The sequence below is a fragment of the Panthera leo genome, chromosome B1 (genome assembly GCF_018350215.1).
Source record: "Panthera leo isolate Ple1 chromosome B1, P.leo_Ple1_pat1.1, whole genome shotgun sequence".
Lineage (NCBI taxonomy): Eukaryota > Metazoa > Chordata > Mammalia > Carnivora > Felidae > Panthera > Panthera leo.
Window position 1 is genome coordinate 78,638,993 of NC_056682.1, and position 12,720 is coordinate 78,651,712.

Genomic DNA, 12,720 nt, shown 5'->3' on the forward strand with positions numbered 1-12,720 from the left:
ACCCACATGTTCAAAGGACATAAGACCAAAGGAAGAAAATGCTTACAGGAAATTTTCTGGCATCAGAAAAAAGTAGTAGGGATAAAGACCTTCCCAGAGAACTTTAACCCACATTTCATGGACAGCTACCTACTCCACCTGTTCCAACTGGTATAACGTGGTACACATAGAAGATTACAAACAAATAGAAATGCCTAGATAATTAAATGGCTCTAGCCCAGTTATGGACCAGGATTTAGCCCAGAACTAAGCATATGTAAAGTGCTTAGTTAATTTATAACTGAATGAAATTGACCGATGCTTCATATACTTTAGTGTGCAGTATGCCTTTTGAGTATATTTGTATACTTTCAGTAGTGCTAGTACTTTTCATTAATTCTACAATGTATATTTTTCCTCAATTTTACATCTCTGAAGTTAGGATATTGCTTCCAATTCATTGAAATTCATTAGTATCTTTCTTCTTTCTTGGTGGAAAATTGATGGAATCTTAGATTCCGGTTCACATATAAAATTCCAGACAATGAACACTCATTAAGTCCTGAATGAAAGTCAAATAGCAAATATGCAGTTTAGTGGACCAGAGTGATCTGTTTTATTTCTTGGATTTTAGTCTCTGAGTATCAACTTTAGGAATATTTAAAAAGACAGCTTTGAATATGTACACGTGTGAAAAGGAGGGTGCTTCAGACTGCTTAATGCACAACCTCCAATAGATTAAGACACCATTCAAGCTTTATAAAGAGTTGACATCCTAGCAGTTTTTGTTTCACATCTTATTTTTAAACAACAATTAAGATAGGTACTTGTAAAAACTAAAGTTAATTTATATTCATCTTATTCTGAAATTTGTTCACACCCCTTGAAATAATTCTATATTACCTAGGTCATCACAAAACCTGAGTTTGAAAATCAGTACCTCGGATTCATCAATATTTATTTTTTTTATGTTTATTCATTTTTGAAAGACAGAGAGAGACAGAGCACAAGCAGGGGTGGGGCGGAGAGAGAAGGGGACACAGAATCCAAAGCAGGCTTCAGGCTCCTCCGAGCTGTCAGCACAGAGCCCAACCCAGGCTCAAACTCAAGAACCACAAGATCATGACCTGAGTCAAAGTCGTTCGTTCAACGGACTGAGCCACCCAGGTGCCCCAACCATCAATATTTATTTTTAAATGCCCAAGGTATTTTGGTTCTTTTAAGCAATTTCCAACTGTTTATTCTACCCAGGTGACTTAAGGGAAATCATAGAAGGAAGGAAGGAAGGAAGGAAAGGGAAGGGAGGACAGAAGGAAGAAAGGAAGGAAGGCGGGAAGAGGGGAAGGAAGGAAGAAAGGAAGTCATGCTTTGACAACATAAGCACAGCAGGTTGATATTTAATTTTACAAATCTTCCTATATTGGGGGTTAATGTAAACATAGCCTTGTGACACCCCCCTATGGCATAATTAATATTCTTGTATAATAGAAAGGTCAGTGTTGTCTCTCATGTATTCACATTCTCTAAGAAATTACTTGTTTTTAAAATGACATTTCTGTGTCTGTTAAGACTCAAACATCCTTATTACCTTGATATGTTTTGGTTTTATATTTTGATTTTCCATCTTGGGTGTAGTCATCCACAGATCAGATGAGAATATATTATGTAAAAACATATAACATAAAAATTCCAGCCTCACACCACAATTTCACACATCTGTGCCAAAGACTATAATCAAGTCCAGATGCTCTGGTCTAAGATATTATCTGTAGTCACAGAAAATACCACACTGGACAGACCTGTTGTACCACAGATTTTGTGCCACCTGACAAAATCTAAATTGCTTATCACAACATCCAATATACCTTTGTATTAAACAATTCCCATGTGAAAGAAACGATTTAGATAAAAAACAAGGATAGATCAATGAATCCAAAGAAATTTCAAAAGCAAAATAAAATCCTATAAGCACTAAAACAAGCAGGGTATATTCTTTGCTTTTCTCTAAAGCTTGACCATAGACAATAAACATAAAATTGACAAAAATATATTTTAGAATGTTACCTTTACAAAAGTCAGTGGAAACAATCCACATGTCCATCAATGGTGAATGTACAAATATAATATGGAGTACCTACACAGTGCCATAATATTTAGCAAGGAAAAAAGGAATGAAGTATGATACATGCTACAACATGGGTGAACCCTAAAAATATTTTTCTAAGGGCAAGAAGCCAGTCACAAAAGGCCATGTAGTACATGATCCCATTTAAATGAAATGTCCAAATCCATAGAGAAAGAAAGTAGATTAGTGGTTACCTAGGGTTGAGGGTAGGTGACAAATGGGCGTTACTGCTTATGGGTACCAGCTTCCTTTTTGCAGTGATGAAAATGTTCTGAAATTAGGTTGTGATGACAGTTGCACAATTCTGCATATACTGAATCGTGCACTTTAAACTGTATACCATTACTGTAAGTGGGTGAATTGTATGGTGTATGAATTATATGTGAATAAGACCATTTCAAAAGACAATAGCTCAAAGGCAAAACTTTTTCCTCCTAGTAAATGGCAAAAACTTTCTCCATGGGTAGAGATGGAAATGCTCTGCTGCAAGTACTGAATAATGAAAATTTGCAAAAGAAAAGGGGAATCCTCAGCAGAAATTTACTGTAGAAAGCTCAAAATGGAGGCAGTTTCCCAATTCTATTATCTGTGTTTAAACAAATGATTCCAGTAACCAGGAAACAGTTCTTGGGGCCTGAGTAGTGTTGCCAGATAAAATACAGGAAGCTCAGTTAAATTTGAATTCCAGACAATGAATAGATTCTTAATATAAATGACGCCAAATATTATATAAATATTAAATCAAATATTATAAAAATATTACATACCTGGGGACATACTTATAGTAAAATATGATCCATTGTCTGCTTGAAAGTCAAATTTATATGAGTGTCCTGTACTTTTTGTTGTCCTTATTAAATCTGGCAATGTAGGCTGGTAATTTTTTTTAGAGTACTTTCTTACCAAGAGCTTAGAGCAGTTGAAAACAAAACCAGGGTAGGTCTAGATAAGAATGGAAGAAAATTGTTCCAAACCTTATGCCACCCTTTCATTTATTCAGTGTTTTGTATGCCCCACACTAAAGATACTACAGTGAGCGAGATGGACTCAGAATGTAGAATCTGGCCAAAGAAGACAGAAAAATGAAACCATGGTAACAATGTAGTATGATAAATGATCAAAGATGACAAGCAGACAGCAAGCAAAGACGAAAAGTAAGAAGAAATGGGCAAAAATTCAGAGATCAACAAGAATAAGGCTAATGCAAAGAAACAAAGGAGTTCCATATAAAAACAAAAAAATACGGCAAGGGCAGAATGGAGAAGAGATTATTTTAAAGAGGGATAGAGAAGTTACACCATGGAGGGTTGGATTTTTTTAATAGATTTTATTTTTGAAAGCAATTTTGGATTCACAACAAAATTGAGCACAAAGTACAGAAAGTCCCCATATACCCCTGTCTTTACATACCACAGCCTCTGCCACTATCAACATCCCATAGTTTACCTTAAGTTTCACTCCTGGTGTTGTACATCATATGGGTTTTAACACATGTATAATCACATGCACACACCATTATAGTAACATACAGGGTAGTTTCACTACCCTAAAAATCCTCTGCACTCTACCTATTTATTCTCCCCTCCCCCTTAACCCCTGGCAACCACCTACCTTTTTACTGTCTCCATAGTTTCACCTTTTTCATCATGTCATACCGTTGGAACCATACAGTATGTAGCCTTTTCAGATTGTCTTCTTTCACTTAGTAATATGCTGAAAGTGAAAGTTTCTTCCATATCTTTTCATGCCTTGTTAGCACATTTCTTTTGAGTGTTAAATGATGTTCCATTGTCTGGATATATCCACGAAGGATTTTTAAGTCATCTTAAAAGTAATGACTTTAAATAGGAGAGAAACAGTATGATGTTGTTTAAAAAAAAAAAAATCACTTTGGTTCTAATTGGAAACTAGACTGGAGGGATATCAATTAGAAGATTATCATAGTAATTAGGAAGAGAAATGATGGTGGCCTGAAATGGTGTGTTAGTGGCTGTGGAGAAAAGTAAGCATAATCAAGGCATTATAGGCAGCAGAATCCTAGGATTTGCTGATTGATTGGTTGTAACCATGAAGGACTGGGAGGGCTTATGTCAGAATCCCAGCTTTCTGGTTTGGACTGTAGTGCCATTCACCAAAATGAGCACTGAGGAGAAAGGAGAGAGTTGTGGAGAAACACACTGAGATCATTTGGGAGCACACTGAACTTAAGTCATCTCCAAGATACGTATCTGAGCAGTGACTTCCAATAGATAATTAATATACTAACAACTCAGGAAAGAGGTCTAACACAAAGATGTGCTTTCAGGAGGCATCATCCTATTCCAGAAAGATAAACTGAAGCTGAGATGTGGATAGGTTCATCCAGTAAGTGAGGTTACAGTGAGAAAAGAAGACAGGTCAAAAGAAAAAGAAAACCCCAAAGAACACCAACATTTAAAGTCCCTGCTGGGGCACCAGTGGGTTAAGTGTCCAATTCTTGATATCAGCTCAGGTCATGATCTCATGGTTTGTGAGATCAGGCCCCACGTCAGGCTCTGCACTGACAGCATGGACCTGCTTGGGATTCTCTCTCTCTCTTTCTCTCTCTCTCAAAATAAAAATAAATAAATAAACATTTAAAGCATGAAACCAACACATATGTTTAAATTAAAATAGTTTCTTTATAAACTTCCAATGGAAGAATTTAGGTAAATTCAACAAGGCTAATTTTCTTCAATTTTTCCTTAATTTGCAAGAGCCACAAGCATGTGCTTAGTCTATTTGTTGGATAATCTTATTCTGTTGACAGGGATGGTTAGCAGTATTAAACCTTCAAGACAATAAAATAAAAACTTCAAAATGTCCATTGGCTTTAGAGACCAAGGATATTGGTAAAGCCTTGACAAGGCCTTGACAAGTTTAAGTAGAGAGATGGGTCAGAATTCGTAACGAAATGAGTTGTAGACTAAATAAAAAGTAAGTCAGGACAAAGTAAATGAATATATACAACGCTTTCAAGAAACTTGGCTCAAAAGCAAAAGAGATAGTTAATGCAAAAAGTGGACTGGCACGTGAGGTTACAAAATGGGACAGTCTTGAGTATGTTCAAATGTTAATGGGGAGACACTGAGGTCTGGAGAAAAACAGATTCTAGACAAAGTTTCCAGGTTAGGCTTTAGAGAATGGACTCCTCCTCCTACAAGAAAGAATATAGTTCCTAACAAGTAATCAATCTCATGTCAGGAAGTTAAAAGTGTTTGTTCTAATAGCTTTCTTTTCTTATAACACAGAAGGAAAAATAATTTCCTCAACATAAAGGAAAAAATGGAGTAGTCAGTAGTTCAAGGTGAATAGTTGAGAAATGGGCTGCTGGGAAGAATGAGGATGTTGACTAGGAATCTGTTGTATCTAGGGAAGAAAGTGTAACAAAAAGTTAATGATATAACTCTTCTTTTCACTGAGTGGATATTCTTAAAGTAATATAAGACCACTTTTATACATATACATACATTGATGATAGAAATATCTTAACACTACTCTTGATGTATCATAAAGATGCAAATGAAAAGAACTCCATTTATAGAAGATAATCTCTCTTTCAAAGCAGAATATTCCAAAATGAGAGTGCAGGAAAGTCTATTGCTACCACCCAGCTGCTTATAAATGCAGAGAATCAGGTTCAATTTACTAATCATCTACAACTCTATTACCCATGGTTAGATGCTAGAACCATTGACCTGAATAATCAAAAACAGCAGATATCCCAAAATGATTTAAATTGTGTTTTGAAAAACATAATTATTTACATTAAATTTACATTCCTAATTTACCTCACTTAGGAAAATATTAAAATTAGTTTAAATTTTCTAGGAAAATACTCAGTGGTATCAGGCTAGAAGAGGATTAGAGTTTAGAAAGAATCCCACCAGACATTAAGAGTTAGCCACCAATAATAAAGAAAATAAATCCCCTCAATTGTGATGAGACAAATGCCTAACAGAGCTCTTTTTCAATTATAAAATAACTGATAAATGGCCTCAAAATTTCAGAACCAGAGCTGTTCCCATTCTCAAATTGACCTTCATTCTTACACTCAGCTCAATCTTGACTTAAACTCCATGTGCATTCCTTCCAACACCCAGGCTTACATAATTTACTTCTGAATAATAAATAGTTCAACCATGTGTGTGGGGTGGAAATATAGCCAGGGCAGGTGGACAACTCTAATCTAATTATACTCTCCTCACATCCTTCATTAATTGACTCATTCATTTAATCAATTCATTCAATCTCAAGATGATCCAAGTAAATTACCAGTTAAAAACTATGAGATGTGACTTATGATAGTATGCACCACATAAGGGAAAACAATGAACCACCCACCTAAGCCTGGGGTTAACTTAGGAATACTTCCCAAGGAAGACAGCCTTTGAGTTCTTAAAGAATGAGCAAGAGTTAATCAGGTGGAGAAGGAAAGGGATCAGGAAGGATAATAAAGATGGGGGATCCGTGTGGACAAAGAAGTGAGAGATGTTATAAAGCATCTCCGCAGTTTCCTCTGATGGAGCACAGGGGTCAGATCCTGAAGAGATTTGTAAGCCAAGATAAGGAAGTGGATCATATCCTGAAAGTTATGGGGATTTTTTTTTGATGGAAGCTTTGGAATGACATGATGAAATTCACATTTTAAAACAGTTTCTATAGAAATTGGGTTTTGAAAACATAATTGTTTACATTAAATTTACATCCCTACCTTGTTTGAATTCTCTAGCAATTCAATGGATTGGAGGCATTTGCAAAAAAGTTGAAAGCAGAGAGATGAGCTGAGGACTCTGATTGGGACAGATGCAGTGGAACCAAAGGGACTGAAATCCAGAAATATCAAAGGGGCAAAACCCACTTACCTGGTGATAGATGAAAAGGAGGCAATGATGGGAGGGAAGGAAGAGCCTCAGCTAATTCTCCACTCTCTAGTTTGGACATGGAATAAATTTTGACATTGCCATAAGTTAGAGACTGCAGTAGGAGAAAAATGTTTGGACAGATGACAATGAAATCAGATCTGGACACGTTGAGTTTGGAATACCCCTGGGGAAAGCCCTCTAAAGATAATCAAGGAGTTAATTAATTAAATAGCTCTGTTACTCAAAAGACAGGTCAAAGTTGAAGATATAGATTGGGAATTATTATAATATAGGTGATGGTGTGTAGATGAAAGTAGAGATCATTTAGAGTAGAGCAAAGAGAATAAGCAAAGAAAGAACAACAGAGACCTATACACATTATACCAACTAAAAATTATGTTCTACTTAGTGGGGCTGAAAAGGCTGTACCTTAGAGCTAAGGCAGGGTTCAGCTTTTCTTTATCCTCACCAACTTGCCCTGATTATTCTACTCAAATAATTTTTAAATGTTTATGTTTTTTTTTTTAATGAAGTATGTTTCTTAATCTCTAATTATAAGTAAATGTTACTTTTTAAAAACACCTCATAGGGGTGCCTGGGTAGCTCAGCCAGTTAAATATCTGACTCGATCTTAGTTGAGGTCATAATCTCAGGGTTCTTGAGTTTGAGCCCTGCTTGGGATCCTCTCTCTCCCTCTGCCCCTCCCCTGCTCATGCATAGGTGATCTTCTACTCTCTTTCTCTCTCTCAAAACAATAAACAAAACAAAACAAAACAAACACACAAAAAACACCTCCTAGATAAGAACCTGAATCAATCTACAAATAATCTAACATCTACACAATGTTATGCTCATTGGCATTAATTCACAGAGAAGTGTAAAACTTATTGTAGAACACTGTACAGTAGATTACAAATAAATCACTAAAAATTCCCCCCATTCCTATAAGAACACCCCTACACAATGTGACTTGTTTGTTCCTCCCAACAAGGGGGAGAATCTTTACTCCACTCCTTGAATCCTGGGCTGTTTGTGGCTTGGGGTTTTTTACTTGGTTTGGTCAAAAAGCCATCAGCAAACATGAATGTGGGCAAAGACTTGAAAAGGACTTGTTCCTTGGGACTTGCTCTCTCTTGCATCAGGGAAATTTTCCACCACCATGTGAAGAAGCCCAGGTTAGCCTACTGGAAGATGAGAGACCCTGTGGACAAAAATGAGCCATCCCAGCTGAAAGGCTCTAGTCTAACCAATCTTCCAGCTAACAGACATGAAAGTGAAATGATCCCAGATCATTTAGCTTCAGATAAACTGCCCATTTACTGTAGAGACTAACAAAGCTGGCTCAGAATCAAAGAGCCTCCCAGCCTACCTAGAAAAATGTGAGCAAATAAAATGATTATTATTTTAAGTCACAAAGTTTGGGGATGATTTGTTAGGCAGCAACAGATAACTGAAATTACCATCTACTAGAGATGAATAAGACATCATTTAACTTATTTTAAATAATTTGTAAATTTTAATCTATGGTAAAGGAAGAGAATCTCACATTGGGCAAATATTACCTCCTCTATGACTTTAACCAGAAAAACATATTCCACTTATTGCACATTGTAGAATGCATAGACATATTCTAAATCATGACAATTAAGTATCTTAAATTTTAGTTAAATAGTTAATAGCCTGGATTAAGTTTGAGTTAAGGGACAAGTAGCTCTAACAAGTTTTTACCCTATAGCTAAACGATTTTAAACTTCATAATTATAATGAAGACACATAATCAGGTTTTTCATCCAAATAGCACATTGATGCATATTACTGACCTTTTACTTTATTTTTGTTTTAAAAGGCAATAGAAGGGCACCTGGGTGGCTCAGTCAGGTAAGCGTCCAATTTCAATTTAGGTCATGATCTCACTGTTCATGGCTTTAAGCCCTGTGTTGGGCTCTGTGCTGAGAGCTCAGAGCCTGGAGCCTGCTTCGGATTCTGTCTTTCTCTCTCTCTCTCTCTGCCACTCCCCCACTCACACTCTTTCTCTCAGAAATAAATGAACATTAAAAAAAATTTTTTTAAGGCAATAGATATTCTAAAAACTATTTTGAGAGGGATGTCGTGGACCTTTCTCAAAAAATCTAGGGTGAACATATCACATAATAGATATTAATATTCCCACAGAACCTTGTAAGAATTCTTCTAAAGTACCAATCTCACAAAATCAAACTAGTTTTCTTAGGATATTATAGACAGAGTTTATGAATTATTCATCTTTATATGACCTATAATCCTTCCAGTTTAGGAGGTACTGGATATGTGTTTGTTAAGTGAATGAGTGAATGGTTAATAGGCCAATTGCATTCTTTCAGGCTTTATTACATGTGGATGTTTTACTTCAGGAGGTGTGATTTGACCCATGATATAACTGACTTGATATAATTAATGAGTCATTCATAACAAGGTTCTTCTGGTATTGTACTCATAAGTGAGCCCACAATAAATGACTCTGAAAGAATCATCTCAATGAAAAGATCCCTCTACATGATGTTAGATTTACCAGTTTCTACCCAGGGTCTATGATGGATTGTATTCTAAAAGAGCAAAATCAACCAACCTAACTTCCACTTAGTTTGCAAGGTGTGTATATAGTTATAGACATAGATACATAAAATATATATTTATCTTTACATGCAGAGATACCAGTGCTGGCGATTGCTATCTGCGTGAACAGGTGTGGCTGAAAAAACCTTTGCCTGACCAACTGTTCTTTCCACACTATACACACATAAAGGCTGTTCTGTAGTTGGCAGCTGTAGCCTTATTTGCAGAGCCCAGAGCTATTCGTGACTCTACAAATTAAAATCATACTCTGCCCATTGCAATTATTCATATATAGCTATACTTCTAACTGATGCAAGTAAAGATGTTCTGCCTGTTATCACTTGGAATTCCAGAATTACACTGAGTCATATGAAGTTTTACTTCGTGGGATCTTTACAGTTTTTCTTCCGCTCACTCTGTTTTTGCTTGCCATCCTCCAGCTTGGCAAACAGCATCTATGAGAGTCTCCTATTGTCATATATTCTTCACACCTGCCCAGTCTCAAAGCCTCCTGCTTCTGTAAGAATTACATACACTAACTAAGTTTAGGTCTTCACTGTCTGACTTGCCTACTTTAAGGTAAACATCACTCACATCAGAGGAACTGATGAACCTATTCAAGAAATAATTTATTCGTTTACTTAGTGCTTATTTATTGGAGCACCGAGCTGTTCTGAGTGATGAGAATACAGCAGAGAACAGTCACTTCCACAGTGGAGCTTTTTTTTTTAAATATAATTTATTGTCAAATTGGATAATATACAACACCCAGTGGTCATCCCAACAAGTGTCCTCCTCAATGCCCATCACCCATTTTGCCCTCTCCCCCAGGCCCCCATCCACCCTCAGTTTTTTCTCTGTATTTAAGAATCTCTTGTGGTTTGCCTCCCTCCCTCCCTGTTTATAACCATTTTTCCCCTTCTCTTCCTCCATGGTCTTCAGTTAAGTTTCTCAAGATCCACATATGAGTGAAAACATATGATATCTGTCTTTCTCTGACTGACTTATTTCACTCAGCATAATATCTTCCAGTTCCATACACGTTGCTGCAAATGGCATGATTTCATTCTTTTTCATTGCCAAGTTGTATTGCATTGTATATATAAATCGCATTTTCTTCATCCATTCATCAGTTGATGGAAATTTGGGCTCTTTCCATAATTTGGCTATTGTTGAAAGTGCTGCTATAAACATTGGGGTGCATGTGCCTCTATGAATCAGCACTCCTGTATCCCTTGGATAAATTCCTAGTAGTGCTGTTGCTGGGTTGTAGGGCAGTTCTATTTTTAATTTTTTGAGGAACCTCCACACTGTTTTCCAGAGCAGCTGCACCAGTTTGCATTCCCACCAACAGTGCAAGAGGGTTCCCGTTTCTCCACATCCTCACCAGCATCTATAGTTTCCTGATTTGTTCAGTTTAGCCATTCTGACCAATGTGAGGTTGAATCTCAGTGTGGCTTTGATTTGTATTTCCCTGATGGTGAGTGACGTTGAGTATCATTTCATGTGTCTGTTGGCCATCTGGATGTCTTCTTTGGAGAAGTGTCTCTTCATGTCTTCTGCCTATTTCTTCACTGGATTATTTGTTTTTGGGATGTGGAGTTCGGTGAGTTCTTTATAGATTTTGGATACTAGCCCTTACCTGATACATCATTTGCAAATATCTTTTCCCATTCTGTCAGTTGCCTTTTAGTTTTGTTGATTGTTTCTTTTGCAGTGCAGAAAATCTTTATCTTGATGAGGTCCCAATAGTTCATTTTTGCTTTTAGTTCCCTTGCCTTTGGAGATGTGTTGAGCAATAAATTGCTGCAGCTGAGGTCAAAGAGGTTGTTGCCTGCTTTTTCCTCTAGGGTGTTGATGGTTACCTGTCTCACATTTAGGTCTTTCATCCATTTTGAGTTTATTTTTGTGTGTGGTGTAAGAAAGTGGTCTAGTTTCATTCTTCTGCATGTTGCTGTCCAGTTCTCCCAGCATCATTTGCTAAAGAGACTGTCTTTTTTCCATTGGAAACTCTTTCCTGCCTTGTCAACAGTTAGTTGGCCATACATTTGTGGGTCCAATTCTGGGTTCTCTATTCTATTCCATTGGTCTATGTGTTGGTTTTTGTGCCAGTATCATACTGTCTTGCTGATTACAGCTTTGTAGTAGAGGCTAAAGTCTGGGATTATGATGCGTCCCACTTTGGTTGTCTCCTTCAATATTACTTTGGCTATTTGGGATCTTTTGTGGTTCCATAAAAATTTTAGGATTGTTTGTTCTAGCTTTGAGAAGAATGCTGGTACAATTTTGATTGGGGATGCATTGAATGTGTAGATTGCTTTAGGTAGTATTGACATTTTAACAATAATTATTCTTCCAATCCACGAGCATGGAATGTTTTTCCATTTCTTTGTGTCTTCTTCAATTGCCTTCATAAGCTTTCTATAATTTTCAGCGTTCAGATCTTTTACATCTTTGGTTAGGTTTATTGCTAGGTATTTTATGGTTCTTGGTGCAATTGTAAGTGGGGTCAGTTTCTTTAATTCTCTTTCTGTTGCTTCATTATTGGTGTACAAAATTTCTGTACATTGATTGTGTACCCTGCAACTTTGCTGAATTCATGGATCAGTTCTATCAGTCTTTGGATGGAGTCTTTCGGGTTTTCTTTTTTTTTTTTTTTTTTTTTTTTTTTTTTTTTTTTTTAAATTTTTTTTTAATGTTTTATTTATTTTTGAGACAGGGAGAGACAGAGCATGAATGGGGGAGGGTCAGAGAGAGGGAGACACAGAATCTGAAACAGGCTCCAGGCTCTGAGCTGTCAGCCCAGAGCCTGATGCGGGGCTCGAACTCACGGACCGCGAGATCATGACCTGAGCCGAAGTCGGCCGCTTAACCGACTGAGCCACCCAGGCGCCCCTTTTCGGGTTTTCTATGTAGCGTATCATGTCATCTGCAAAAAGTGAACATTTGATTTCTTCTTTGCCAGTTTTGATGCCTTTTATTTCATTTTGTTGTCTGATTGCTGATGCTAGGACTTCCAACACTATGTTAAACAACAGTGGTGAGAGTGGACATCCCTGTCATATTCCCGATCTCAGGGGGAAAGTTCATAGTTTCCCCCCCATCCACAATGGAGTTTTAATCACAGTAATGTATATTGCT